The sequence below is a fragment of the Tachypleus tridentatus genome, chromosome 8 (assembly GCF_004210375.1).
Source record: "Tachypleus tridentatus isolate NWPU-2018 chromosome 8, ASM421037v1, whole genome shotgun sequence".
Taxonomy (NCBI): domain Eukaryota; kingdom Metazoa; phylum Arthropoda; class Merostomata; order Xiphosura; family Limulidae; genus Tachypleus; species Tachypleus tridentatus.
In genome coordinates this window covers 63,265,205-63,281,066 of record NC_134832.1, presented here as the reverse complement: position 1 = coordinate 63,281,066, position 15,862 = coordinate 63,265,205, and the positions used below count along the sequence as shown (strand labels likewise).

The window sequence follows — 15,862 nt, the reverse complement described above, 5'->3', positions numbered from 1 at the left end:
GGCCATTTGTTTGTATATAGTTGTGGTTGTTGAACGTGATGTTTGTCTTCATCGTGGTGAATTCTATGAGGGTTGCTAATTGTTTGATGGGTTAGGGTCTCCGATATAAAATTCTAAGGCTTTCTTGCAGGCTACAGCGATTGGGACATTAACACGAAACTGACCATTACGGCTTTATGATTAAGTTGATTGAGGCTAGACTTGAAATTAAAAGAGTCTTTGATGAATGAGCTGGATGATGTTACATATTTGGAGAATGCTCATGCTATGTTTAAACCAATAATGAACACGAATGAATACATCCAAAAAATGAAGAACATCCTATCAAACACAAACAAATTTAAACCAATGCTCACAAATCCAACAAAGACACACGAAACACAACTAAACAAAATACTACTAAAAATGAAAAAAACAACAACACAACTTCACAAACACTTTATTCCTACTTACGCAAGACCGACTCACGCACACCACAAATATACGGCATCCCCAAACCTCATAAACCAAATTGTCCATTGCGACCAATATTGTCCACATATGAATCGTTTAATTACAATCTTGGTAAATACATAGCATAGGCATTCTCCAAATATGTAACATCAGCCAGCTCATTCATCAAAGACTCTTTTAATTTCAACTCTAACCGTAATCAACTTAATCATAAAGCCTTAATGACCAGTTTTGATGTCATATCCCTGTTTATAGATGTCCCAATCGCTGAAGCCTGTAAGATAGCCTTAGAATTCCATATCCGAGACCTTAACCCATCAATAGACATTCCCAGCAACCAATTAGAAACCCTCATAGAATTCACCACGATAAAGACAAACTTCATATTCAACAACCAAAACTATATACAAACAAATGGCCTAAGCATGGGCAACCCAGTATCAACAGTTCCAGTCAATATTTTTATGACACAAGTTGAAACACAAGCAATTAACACAGCATTACATCCACCACTATACTGGTACAGATATGTAGATGACACGGTTGCGGGATTCAAATCTACAGAACACACGCTTAATTTTTTCAATCACATTAAATCTATACATCTCAACATTAACTTCACATGTGAGCAGGAAGAAAGCAATCAAATACCATTTCTTAATCTCAAAATTACAAGAACCGATACACAATTTAAAACAGAAATCCACCGAAAAGTCACCCATTCTGGACTATACATTTTTTGGGAGTCAGCACATGAAACAAAACAAAAACTCAACATACTAAGGAACCAAATAAACACAACCATAAAACTTTGCTCTCCAGATAAAATTAACGACGAATTAGATAAAATAAAACAATACTTCATCAACATCGATAAGTTTCCTCCACAAACCGTAGAAAATTGTGTCGTTTACTATCTGTACCAGTTTCGTGGTGGATGCAATGCTGTGTTAATTGTTTGTGTTTCAACTTGTGTCATTAATATTGTTACGTATTATAATTTATCTTGGACGAGCCTCCGATTTATCATGTTTCGTTTTACGATTTCAGAAATTTTAATTCAAAAGCTAACTGAATATCAGTAGGTATTAAATTTATTATATTTGCCAACAAAATTGTTATATACGATTTTTTTCTTAACACAAATATATCTTAATATGGAAACATAAAAACAATACAATTTATGATAATGGTTATTACAAATTATTGTTTATATACAGTACTTTTACAAATTTACAAACAGTACTAAATCTTCTAGCTGGTCTGGAACTAAATATCTTATCGACGGTCCATGTCCACCATAAGCGAATTCTACGCTAACATTGTTATACTTTGCTTAAGCTAGCTAAATCTTTATTCTTGGCTGGACGCACACCGCTTACAAGCTTACTTTTACCAGTTTCACATCGGATATTAGTATTTTAGGAAGTAATTACATAACTTAGTAGTGGATAATTCGACGTGTGGCTGGCGAAGATCGAAGAAAACAGAGCTAAGGACCTCCCTGTTAATCCCCCGCTGGGACAGCAGTAAGTCTTCGGATTTACAATGCTAAAATCAGGGGTTCGATTTTCCTGGGTGGACTCACACCTCCCTGTTAAATGACTTTTATAATTGTATCTACCTCAACGCAAAATTAATTTGTTCATTGTGAACTCTCGATAAAATACCAAGGAAGTTCCAGACCAGACAGAAGGTTGTTGTTGTGTGTATGTGTGTGTCTACCACCAAAAAACAGTTGAAACATTTTCAGAAACAATGCTAATATAGTCTAGTCGAAAATATTGTGGAATAGCTCAATAAGTTTAAAGTAAATTAAATTATTTCAAATTTGTAATAACCACTTTGACATTAGGGGCAAAGGCTGGACTTGGCATTTTTTCAGTTTGAAAATCTTCGTCACTCTAGTTAGTTGTGTACATTCAACACTTCTGTACTTCCAACATGTTTTAACATTTCCTGATTTCTGTACATTTAAGCTTTTCTATCACTGTTTTTCATTTTTATCATAAAGACACTGTACTATTACCCTTCATACACTATCAAATGTCAAGTGATTACACATAATATTGCCTTATGCGTGTGATATCAACATTCGTTGTAGGTAACGAAAGTAGGATAAAATATGAAACTGGTGTTTCAAATTTATAATATTTTCATTGAGATATAATTTGGTGATATGTTATTGAACCTTTCAAAATCTTAGAATGTTTATTTAAAGCCATATCTTTTTGATATAAGTTTACATAGTTCAATATTTTTATTGTATTACAATAAACAAACTTTAACATGAAATTTATGAAATATGCGTTATTTTCTCCTACTTATACAGCTTTATATAATTAATTCGTCTGTGAAATACAGGAAATACGTGTGTGTTTTCTCCTTTTTTAATCAGTTATATTAATATAATAAATATGGCTGTGAGGGGCAATTTTTCTATGAAACAGTTGTCAGGTTATCAAGTTTAAGACACTTGGTGTAACTACGGTATATATATGTTCAAATTATTATCACTTGTGTAAATACAGACTTAGTATTTCACTATTGACTCAGCACCCCATGACATTACTATAACTATCGTAAGTAATCCAAGTATTTAATAATCTCTCCTTTAATTGATATAATGAGATACTCCTGATTAGCACAACACAAATAGCCTATTACGTTGCTTCGTGCTTATGTTCAAACAAATGAATAAGTACATTGCCTAATGATGAATAAAGAAACATGTTATTAATGTCCTCGTTTTAGTGAAGGTTATAAGTTTATTATACTTATAGTTTTTTAACTGCTTTTTAAAAATAATAAATCATGTATAGCTTTATGCGACAACTATAATAATTCCTAAGTATCTCTGTGATTAAATAAAAACACCTTTTATAGAGTTCCTTGCTAATTTAAGCAATATTACTGTCCTTCACGAGTATCACTTGTAAAAAAACACTTTATATAGTAACTGGAAAATTCCCCGAACTTGATCATCTAAATGATTTTTATTGCGTCATCAGCTTTCTTATTTTGTTGTTGTTGTTGTTTTTTTAAATACAGAACATCATAATTCACGATGGTTATCAAACAGCGACATTTGTCATAATATTAATACTAGTATATCATTCTTTTGAAAATTGATTTGTTTTGATGTGAGAAGATCCTAATTTAAAGACATTAAAGAAACAAAACATAAACAAGAGCATGGCCCATATGGCTTCATCTTGGCACGGCAGAAATATGTCAGATATATATGTCTAATAAAGTGGTACTTGCTTAGTCATACTGGAAATTCAGGAGTCACGACTTAGAGCAGCATATAAATATCCTGGTTCAAGAACAGTCAACACGCATACCTCTGCACGCGTATTGAATACTTAAATGTGCATCAAAATTGAAAAGCAATGAGGAATGGAATAAATAAAGAAAGTTATGATCTTTAATATTTCTTAAACTTCCGCTGGAAGCATCTATCAATAAATATTGCCATGGTAACCAGCAAATATTTTGACTAAAGGCTAAGAACTATTTACTTAACGTATCCTGTTGCCTGGCAACTACAAATCATTTGTCTACTATATAAACCGTAGTCAGTACTTTGCATCATGCAAAGAGCAGTAAATTTCGAATGTTATTATTATATTATAATAACGATAGAAAAGCAGAAGGTAAACAGCCCCAAATGGTAGTGTTTCTATGCAAAAATTATATAAACTGTAATTTCGGTGTATGGGCGCCATGTTTAGGAGGATCCAAATTAACAACCAGTTTACCCAGAATTTCGGTGTTCTCATAAGACTAAGGCTAATTAAGGTGTTGTTGTTATACTTGTCATCATATATTACTATATTATCAGAAATATCATGTCTAAAGAAATCCCTTGTTTTCAAGTGTTAGTTAGATTGATACGTTCCATGTTTGGTGGAAAATTTAACAGTTAGCGAAAATCTGAGTTGGGATTTGGACGATACGCCCTGGTTTCAGATGTTTTCACTACGCCGCTGGCCCACAATCAGTTCTTAAGTGTTTATGTGCAAAAATTGTACAAATTATAATTTCAATATAAATTATATCCAGTTATAAATTATAAATATTACTCCTGAATATTCATTATTTAATTAACATTTTAGAAACACAATATAAACTGAATATTTTGCTCTTAAACTGATTCCGGTAATTGTAAACAAAAGAAATATTCAAATACGAAGTTTTTATACATAAAAATAATCTTGTAACGCATATTTTTGATCCAAAGCTAAAAAACGAACGTAAATTATAGATTAACATCGTAGTAAACATTAAATATTCTGGACGAGAGAGTCGTAGGGCGACAGCGTTTCGGGCAACGTTTTTCGAACTATGAGGATGAATTACAGACGTTTCCTGAAATGTCGTCATAACAAAAAAACACAGTCTATATCACTTTTCAAAAAGTAACCCAATAGTTGACGGCGGATGCTGTTGACCAGCTGCCTTCCTTCCAGTATGTCAGCTAAAACTTATGGATGACTATTCAAGGATAGTCTTATGTAAATCAACTTGACAATGTTAAAAGAAACAATTGAATTTTACTAAACGAAAAATTTAGCAGCGTAAGTTAATTATAGATATGTAGCGGTTTAACTAATTATTTATCTAACGTAGAGTTAGTTAGACGTGTATTTAAAAATTTGTACAGTACTTTTAAAGTCACACAATGTATTTGCGTCATCACTTTTATTAAGCGTTGGTTTACATAGTAATTTGAGTATATGCATAATTATTCGTAACTACATATTACTAAATTGTTCATAGTTACTTTACGTTATGTGGAAAATGAGAAGATTAGCTAATCTTGTTTTAGTTCGACGTATTGAAATTACGTATAAAACCACGTGATGCTGAAGTAAGTTTCTCGAGTGATGTCAGATCGCGTCCTGCAAACAAGTTACTATTTATTTATCAGTTCTTGTTTTCCTTTCTCTTGGGCCCGACATGGCGAGGTGGGTTAAGGCATTCGACTCGTAATCTGAGGAACGCGGGTTCGTATCCCCGTCGCACCAAACATGCTCGCCCCTTTCAGCCGTGTGGGCGTTATAATGTGACGGTCAATCCCACTATTCGTTGGTAAAAGAGTATCTCAAGAGTTGGCGGTGGGTGGTGATGACTAGCTGCCTTCCCTTTAGTCTTACACTGTTAAATTAGGGACGGCTAGCGCAGATAGCCCTTGAGTAGCTTTGCGCGAAATTCAAACTAAACCTTTCTCTTGATGTAAGTCATTTCGTTAAAAGTTGATCATCTAAGCCTTGTTGTTAATTATGGAACAGTAATCATTAATGACAACGTGTAAAACTGGCAGAGCTTTCACGAAGTATCAAGTTATAATATGAAAGAAATGGGAGATAAACACTATACTACTTAGAAAAAAGATGTCTCAACATGTCAATCGAAGCCAGGAGTAGGACGGGTCAATTTATAGGGCTGGTGCTCAAACAGGAGTTCATGCACGAATATTGGAAAATTTGCCAAGTACCAAAGATATTCTACAATTTGAACTTGCTTTTAAATGATTTGATAAAAATCATTTACAGAAAGTATATTTTTAACGTGTCGAAAAACTATGTTTTTCGGGCAAAGCACAAAAGAGTTAGGCAGTATTATAAAAAATCTTTAAGTCTAATATAACAGTGAAAAACTGTCCTACAAGAGGTTTATTACGAAAATGTGTTTGATGGCATTGTGTTATAGATATACTAATATTATGAAATGTCTAGCAAATGTTTTTCTATTGAATAATTACATGAAAACGTTCTTAGTCGTTCCAATTTGTTTCTTAATGTGCTTCAAACTAACATCTCCCTTTCAATTGACATTGAGGCTCGGCATGACCAGGTGGCTAAGGTCTTCGACTTGCAATTTGAGGGTTACAGGTTTGAATCCCCGTCACACCAAACATGCTTGCCCTTTCAGCCTTGAGGCTTATAGTGTTACGATCAATCGCATTATTCGTTCACAAAAGGAGTAGCTGTCTTCCCTGCAGTCTTGCATTGTCAAATTAGGGACGGTTAGCGAATATATCTCTCGTGTAACTTTGCGCGAAATTCAAGAATAACAAACAAACAAACATTAACGGAAAGACTTTTAAAAATTGCAACGGCAAATCATTTCTCAATCGGGTGCACATAGGTTATGCACATGCTGATTGGTTGTTAAGATAGCATACCCGCAATGTACATGATTTGAGAAACATGCGCAAATGTTACTGACGACACTACAGTGCAAATTGCAATGTTAAACGTTCCTTATGTGATCTCTTTTAGTATTACTGACTGACTGACAGACAACACACTTCTGTATTGTGTGGTGTGAGTAGTTTAAACAAGTGACCCCTCCAGGCGGCTTTTGGCTCCCTTTCCGGGTAATGATATGAAATAAAACAAAAACAAAATGGTTTTATGGTCATCCTTTATTTACGATTTATTTAGATTGCTGATTTGGAATAGCTCTAAACTAGTTAAGATTTAAGCTGTAACAGTATTAATTTCACGACCAAAAGTTTGACTTTTCAATTTATTGCAAGTTTCTCGTTAGTGATCGGAGGTAAACTTCCATTTGTAGGGGGGGAATCAAACCTGTGAGGATACATGTTGCATGGTAAGAGAGGTGGAAGGAAGAGAAGGTCAAATAGGGGACAATGCTAAAATGAGGGGGATTTCATTTCTTCTTTAACAATTTTCTCTGAAATTTTCAACAGTGCTCTCAAGACCTTTTAAAATATTAAACCTACTTTTTTATAGTGATTGACAACTTTACAATCAATAGGATAATCAAGTTTGTTATTAAGTCCCGCCTTACACCCTTTCCTTCTATCTTCCGAAAGTAATCATAACTCTAATATAATGAATATAGAAGATAATACGTAATATGTAGGTTTCGTATGGTTCTTGATTCACACAAAATAATATCATCAGTAATTTGTATCATATGTATTACCGTTATTATTAACACAAATTCAAACTTAAACGACAAATCGACAAACACATGCCAATTCACTATTTTATATAGTTGCTAAACTGTCTACTGCGCCATCTTCTGGAACAGATGTATAACTGTTAGGACAGGTTCTTTTATTGCAGATTCTTTAGTTCAGCGTATCCCAAACTTTCTCGGTTCACGGCGCCCTTAGTGTCTCAACAACTTTTTCACAGCACCCCTAGGCGAAAGGAAAATCTAACATTTCCGTTTATTAAGTAGTTAGGTCCAAACAACTTAATACTTACTTATTTATGTTCCAACAACTTAGTAGCCGCTTGAAAGAATGAAACACGTAAATTGAAAGTAAAAACAATATTTTTATTTCGTTTTTAAATAACCACAATTACTAATGTGATGTGTGTGCCTGTTGGGCACTGCACAGCTTTTCAAACCTTGGACTCAGGTTAGACAGCGCCACCATCATTTCCTGTTCCACATTGATTTTCGCGCGGTACTTGTTTTTTATCACAACAACCGCCGAAAACCGAGCTTCGCAGATATGAGGTCGCAAATGGAATTAAGATTCGCTGAGCTTTAGCATTTAGTAGCGGATACTCATTTTTTACTGATATCCAAAACTCAGTTCCATGCTGCCAAACTTTGTTTTTAAAGTCTTGTCACAAGACAGCTCAATAAGATTTTCTTCTTCTGCAGAGATAGATTTAAATGGGGCCTTTACCCTAATCTGATTAGAAGTAATTGTGTATAGTGATGGTACTTATAGAAGTAATTATGGATAGTGAAGGTGCTTATAGAAGTAATTATGGATGGTGAAGATTCTTGATCCGAACACTGGGAATGAGGGGTTTTTTTAGTCCCACCATGAAGCGCAGTTATTTTACGCTAGTATAAAGGATTTTTGGTAAAATACTCCCATCCTATGTCATTCATTTTATGAGTCTTCTTCTTGTTGTTAAAGGTCCACTATTACTACAGAAAGGTAAATAAAGCGGACTTCAGTAAATGTGTTTCGCAATATATGGCGCATAATGTGCCTAAAGAAGTAATCGTGTCTAAGATATACATAATATAATGCATACAGAGCTAGAAACCCACTTGATAATAAGTTAAATAGATAAAGTTGAACGATAAACCGAAGTAAAGTTATATCTGTCAGCGCATATAAGTTACACTGATACTGAGCAACAAAAAGATAAACAGCACCTTGTTCTCAAATAATCTTAGGAGTGACCTTGATAGGAAAGTACACAGCTTTATTTTAAACTGATAATTGTATGAACATTTTCAAAATGCATACATTCCTACATCACCCGTTACTGCTGTACATTATTTAGAAATCTGGCAGTTATGTCTGCAGCGTTGTTGATACAGAGCAGTGTACTACTAAGTCTTTTTAGTTTTCTCTGTTTTAAGTTACTGCACAATTATACGCGGACAGAACATGATATTGCTTACTGAGAAAGGACGAATTTAAGATCCTCTGCGCGTTCCTCATTGTTTGTTTATTTTTGAACTTTCGCGCAAAGCTACATGAGGGCTATCTGCACTAGCTGTCCCTAATTTAAGAGTGTAAGACTAGAGTGAAGGCAGCTAGTCATCACCACCCATCGCCAATGCTTGGGCTACTCTTTTACCAACGAAGAGTGGAATTGATCGTCACATTATAACGATTCCCACAGCTGAAAGGGCGACCATTTTTGGAGGGACGCGGATTCGAACCCGTGACACTCAGATTACGAGTCGAGCACCCTGACCACGTGGCCATTTTGGTTTTTGGTAATTAAAATATCGTAATTTAAGGTAGTATATACTGGGGTTTTTAATATTTTAAAATGGTTTCTGACAATATATTTTGTAAGCGTAAGACAGATGTTTAAAAGTGCCTGTATGTAGGTATATATATATACCTAGACATTTTACAATTACCATAAACTTCGAAGTCGATATCTATGCATCCTGACTTTAGAAATCTTGTAAGTACTTATAAGTTGTTTTGAGGTCACAGCACGTATGCATACAAAGTAGCAAACTCCCTTCCTGATTTTAATCATGAGAAATGTTAGATGAAAACACTCCGTAATTCTGTCTTTGAGAAAGCCCTAAGTAAAAAAATAATTTGTTAGAGTTTCTTGTAACGAAAACAAAACTTACCTACTTCCGCTATCATTGGTCAAAAAACTATGTCTTACTGGTATAACCTTCCTTAAAGCTTTCTTCAGTCGAGCCAGATTCAAGTGTAGAATGTCTCCAAATACTTAAAAGAAAACGTAAAATAACAAAGAACTGTTTCTAACAAGTTACTGCCGCAGTTATAAATAATAAATGTTCACTTAGCGATAGCTTGGATATCCTTATACCATGTGAAGATATACCTGTGTTTGATAGATAAAGTCACGTGATTGCTCAGTTTTAAAGTGTTTAATAACATAAAGTACACACATAACAAGAGATAAGTTACCATGTGTAACGTGTTTAACCCTCCTGCATATTTGAATGTGTGGAAGTTGAGTGGTTGGTAAACACAGAATTTTTATCTTTGATTGATGACTTACTGTAATAACTGTTACCATGAATCTTGTTAGCTCTTCACTTATTATTAACGGGATTCAACCGCCTAGAACACACATTTAATTCACTTTAGCCTGCAACAACAACAGATGTCCTGTGAACTTTAAATAGGGGATCCATAAGAAAAAACAGCAAAAGAACATGGTTCACCTCCTTGTGAAATATTACACAAAGGAATATTACAGTGTGGATTATGTAAATTAAAGTTTATGCGATTTGGAAACCTGCTGTTTGCTTACTTTAAACGTTTATTTACAATAATCTGTTACCTGTAAGGTACCTAGACTCCATAGACCAGTTTTTAGTTCATATTATTTTGTTTCTCAGTGCCATTAACATTCTCATTGTTTAACAAGGTGAATTGTTCAAGATCCGAAGTACATGTTTTGTTGCCGTAAAATTGTGCTCGCATTTTGGTGCAATATGTGTATTTTGAAAGTGATTGTTTAATCCTAAGAGTTGATTATTTGTGTACGTTGTTGACTAGTTGCTTTTCCTATGGTCTATGAATTCTGTAGCAGAGATGACAACCGCAGACACGGCCCAGCATGGCCAGGTGCGTTAAGGCGTTCGACTCGTAATCCGAGGGTCGCGGGTTCGAATCCCCGTCGCACCAAATAAGCTCGCCCTTTCAGCCGTGGGGGCGTTATAAGTGACGGTCAATCCCACTATTCGTTGACAAAAGAGTAGCTCAAGAGTTGGCGGTGAGTGGTTATCACTAGCTGCTTTCCCTCTAGTCTTGCATTGCTAAATTAGGGACGGCAAGGGCAGATAGCCCTCGAGTAGCTTTACGAGAAATTAAAAGCAAACAATCCCCTTTAGTCTTACACTGCTAAATTAGGAATGGCTAGCGCAGATAAACCTCGTGTATCTTTGCGCAAAATTACAAAAAAACCAACTAAACAAATCGCAGACACTTAGTATTTAAAGTGGTTTTCAAAAGGTGTCGATAGACACAAATTTGGAGGGTATTCTGTATTTGTATCTCGTATTCGTAACAAAGCTACTGCGATTATATGCTGTATTTCATAATTTTTGATAAAGACCTGAAGAAAGGCAGCCAATCGGCAGCAAGATACCTCCCACCATTCACATTAATGGATTTACTGTCACTCTTATAACGCTCATACAGTTTAAAGTAGGAGGTAAATATACATAGTGTCTTATACCACTGCTTCGAACGCGGTTCTCTTACTTTGAAATCTAAAACTGTGCTACAGGTTCAACCCGGGTCCATATATTTGGAAAGGGACGTGCTGGATATAAGGTTTGTTTTGAATTTCGCGCAAAACTACACAAGAGCTATCTGCGCTAGCTGTCCCTAATTTAGCAGTGTAAGACTAGAGACAAGGCAGCTACTCACCACCACCCACCGCCAACTCTTGGGCTACTCTTTCAACAACGAATAGTGAGATTGACCGTAACATTATAACGACCCCACGGCTTAAAGGGTAAACATGTTTTATGCGACGGGGACTCGAGCCCACGCCCCTAGGATTACGAGCCGAGTGTCTTAAACACCTGGCTATGCCGGACCTTGGATATAAGGAAGAATTAGGGCAGTACAACCAAATGGGATCCATTTGAGGCATGCCATAAGGGTTATGTTTCTTCTTATCGATGTGCATGCTAGAGCATATCGATCCATATTGTAGATAATCATTTTGTAGTTTTGTGTGAATATTCGAACAAACCATGAATTTTTGAAGAAGCGATATTTTATACTGTACAAAAATTATTAACAAATTATTGTTTTTATAGCTGTAAATATTATTGGAGGAGCTAAATACGTCATTCTGTATGAGAAAGACGACACAATCTTAAAATAAACTCGTGGTTTTACATAATTGTAGTTTTTAATGAAACTGATGTTTCTGTTATACGCTACCGACCTATACCATTAATACGCACGCGCACACACGCGCATATGTGGGTTTTATATCACCTTGCAGGAAACGATTTCATTAATGTATTTCAGGTACATTGCGACATTGTGTACCTTTGTCTTAGTAATTTCTATTGATTACTACAGCGGGTTTTGTCATTTCCTGGAACCAAATCCAATGTGTCTTTCTTCATAAAATTAAGAATAATCTTGGACCATAATTACGTTATGAAACATTCCATTTTTCATTAGCAACACAAAAATAGTTGTTACATTAGATTTTTTTCGTTACATACGTTGAACATCCTAAATAACGAACATAAGCATAGGAACTTATCACATAATAAATCTTATCACAAATATGTGTACAGTTTCGTATAAGTATGTTCACAATGCTACGTATCATTGTAATGTTCAAATGTGATTCTTTAGGAGTAACAATGATGTTAAAGCATTGCAGCTTACATTAACTTATAAATGTAATTGTTTTAGGAGTAATAGCGGTGGTAAAATGTTACAGTTTACAAGTAACTGTGTTAAGGGTAACAATGGTAGTAAAATGTTATTGTTTGCATTAAGTTATAGATGTAATAATTGTTTTAGGAGTGACAGTGGTGGTAAAATGTTATTTATAGTTTGCATTAAGTTATAGATGTAATAATTGTTTTAGGAGTGACAGTGGTGGTAAAATGTTATAGTTTGCATTAAGTTATAGATGTAATAATTGTTTTATGAGTGACAGTGGTAGTAAAATGTTATTGTTTGCATTAAGTTACAGATGTAATAATTGTTTTAGGAGTGACAGTGGTGGTAAAATGTTATAGTTTGCATTAAGTTATAGATGTAATAATTGTTTTAGGAGTGACAGTGGTGGTAAAATGTTATAGTTTGCATTAAGTTATAGATGTAATAATTGTTTTAGGAGTGACAGTGGTGGTAAAATATTATAGTTTGCATTAAGTTATAGATGTAATAATTGTTTTAGGAGTGACAGTGGTGGTAAAATGTTATAGTTTGCTTTAAGTTATAGATGTAATAATTGTTTTAGGAGTGACAGTGGTGGTGACATGTTATAATTTGGAGGAAGCCGATGTTATTTTGGATTTCGAGATGGTAATGTAAAAACCAGTCATGGTCTCAGCTCTACATCAATAATATATTTCGTGAAGTTAAAAAGTATGAATGAATCTTATATATGAAATAAACCTTCCTGATACTTGCTTTCTTCGAAAACTTGAAATCAGTATGGAAAAACGATAAAGGTCTAAGAATACAACATACCAAGTCGACTTATTTTATCTACAATAAAGCGTGTTTTATCACTTTTATTATGCCTAAAGTTTTATTCCTTGACAGATTTGAAAAAAACACATTTGTCAATGTCAATAACAATTTTACAATTAACCAGTGTTTTATTAATAATATCTTAATATTAAATCAAAATAAATTATAATTCGTATTGTTAACGTATAAATACAATTAATTTAATTAGATATATATATGTAAAAACGGCTTGTTTAGGTTGAGTATTATTTTCTGCAGAGATTTAAGATTCGGATAAGTGATGAAAATCTTTCATAAAGTAAATATTTTTCAGTTTCAGGGAACATTTCATTGTTTACTGCTGAGGTTATTACATTGTGCTATACCCATGTTCTAGGTCCTGTTCTGCTTTTAGAAGTACTTTAACTATTGTCGATCTGTCAGTCTGATGAACACGTTTAAGCATTATTGTCTGGCTTCTCAGTTTCAGTTGTAAAAGATTTTTGCAAAGAGAAGTAAGTTTGATTTTGAACTAGTCCCTCCGCTAGAAAAATTTCCCACTGACCATCCACAGTATGATGATGTCGGTTTTCAAGAACTCTGTCATTCCAAATTCGACTGTTGTTGCACTGGGGAATATGGAAAATATGTAGATGTATGAATCGCTGTATTTCTAGTTTCTACGAGAATCTTTCTCATTTGTTTTTCTATTTTGAGGTCTGGATGAAAGCTCGTGAGCCCTTGGCTACTTGAAACTCATAGATTCGACAAGAATAATTCAATGACATTTGGGGTTAGAGATTCTCTTTCATTAAACAGTCTTCGTTTTGCGGGTGATGACGTTGCTTCGGCTTGAAATATGGTTTTGGAGCTCGATACAACCATAAATGTTCTTCTGAGAGAATTTTTAGATTTTATGGTCAACTTTGAAGGTTCCTTCCTTCTGAATTTTCACACTCTTCGTTAGAGAGGGCTGAAACATATAATATTAAAACCATAAGTCTTCCATGAATGACCGAGAATTCTACGTTGTTTAGATATGTTGATTGTGGCACTAAGACTCACAGCTGTGGTGACATGCCACTGTATTAGTGTAAACAACTTGTTTTAACAAAGTGCGAGTAACCATCTGTAAAAGACGTATGTCAGTGTGAATATCATAAGTTTTATACGTGACTTACACTTACAGTACCTATTCCCATGATATCAAATGAGCTGTTTTATTACTTTCTTGAAAATATGCTTGCCTTTTCAGGGATAGGGACGTTATAATGTGACGATTAATCCTACTATTCGTTATTAAAAGAGTAGCCCAAGAGTTGGCAGTGGGTAGTGATGACTACCTCTAATCTTACCCTGCTAAATTAGGGATGGCTACCGCAGATAGCCCTTGTGTAGCTTTACGCGAAATGCAAAACAAACAACCATTATTTTCTGTAGATGTTATAGATAAAAACAAAACACAAAAACTACGTTTTATTTGAAACTATCACTTCAGGATATAACTACTATTTTAGTACCAATAAAATAAAGTTTATGAATTCATTATCTCTACAAAGTTATGAAATAAATTCCTTATATAAAATGATTCTTTAAAACACTGTTTGTACCAGGAAGCAAAACTTCAACAGAAAACACACTGAGAATTACAAAGAAGGTTTGGGCATGTTGCATTTTTTTTTTAAACTATGGAAAGCTAAACTTTCCTAGACTCACACTAAGAATCACAAAGAAAACGTGAACATGCTACAACGTGTTTTTAAAGCTAAACTTTCCTAGACTCACACTGAGAATCACAAAGAAAATGTGAACATGCTATGGTGTGTTTTTGGGGCTAAACTTTTCTAGACTCACACTGAGAATCACAAGGAAAATGTGAACATGCTACAAGATGTTTTTAAAAGCTAAACTCATGAAGGTTTGCACGAAGTTCTGAAAACAAACAAACAATCTGGTGTTATCGAAATATTTAAGTATGTACATTTTACAGTCAGTGGTAAATCATGTTGTCTTAAAAATCAGTGACAGGACGTAATTCCCCAGTTAGCGCGTGTTCTAATATCCACTAGTTTGTAATATCAGATATTCAATCTTTATTAGAAAGGGTTATGACATGTAATACTAAAACCATAAATCTACAATGTTGGTTTTGCTTGTTTGGTTTGTCTTGAATTTTGCGCAAAGCTACACGAGGGCTATCTGCGCAGTCGTCCATAATTTTGCAGTGTAAGACTAGAAGGAAGGCAGCTAGTCATTACCACCCACCGCCAACTCTTGGGCTACTCTTTTACCAACAAATAGTGCGATTGACCGTAAAATTATAACGATTTTCACAACTGAAAGGGCGACCATTTTTGGTGGGACGCGGATTCGAACCCGCCATCCTCAGATAACGAGTCGAGTGCCTTAACCATCAGGGCATGCCGGGGCCTTCTCTGTAGCTTTTAGAAATCTTCATAAGAAAGGGGTGTGACATATAATATTAAAACGATTAAATCTTCCTTGAATGACCGGGAATTGTACACGTTGTTTAGATATGTTGATTGTGGTACCAATGCTCATAGCTGTGGCGACATGCCGCTGCATTAGTGCAAACAACTTGTTTTTACGAAGTGCGCGTAACCCGCTATAAAAGACGTACGTCAGTGTGAATATCATAAGCTTTATACGTGAATACAGTACCTATTCTCATCATATGAAATGAATTGTTTTATTATGTTATTGAAC

The 15,862-nt window shown here is 34.6% G+C and overlaps 1 protein-coding gene across 4 annotated transcripts in view; it reads right to left on the bottom strand.

Annotated features, from left to right (window-relative positions):
* The window catches only part of LOC143222526 (uncharacterized), a 91,115-nt gene that overhangs the window by 64,244 nt on the left and 11,009 nt on the right, over positions 1-15,862 (bottom strand). The window contains exon 1 of one of the 4 annotated variants that reach the window (XM_076449143.1): positions 9,571-9,732. The exons of the other annotated variants lie outside the window; for them this stretch is intronic. The gene's annotated coding sequence lies outside the window, so the exon portion shown is untranslated. Of the gene's footprint in view, positions 1-9,570; positions 9,733-15,862 lie in introns of those variants that run through there. 4 annotated transcript variants of the gene reach the window in all.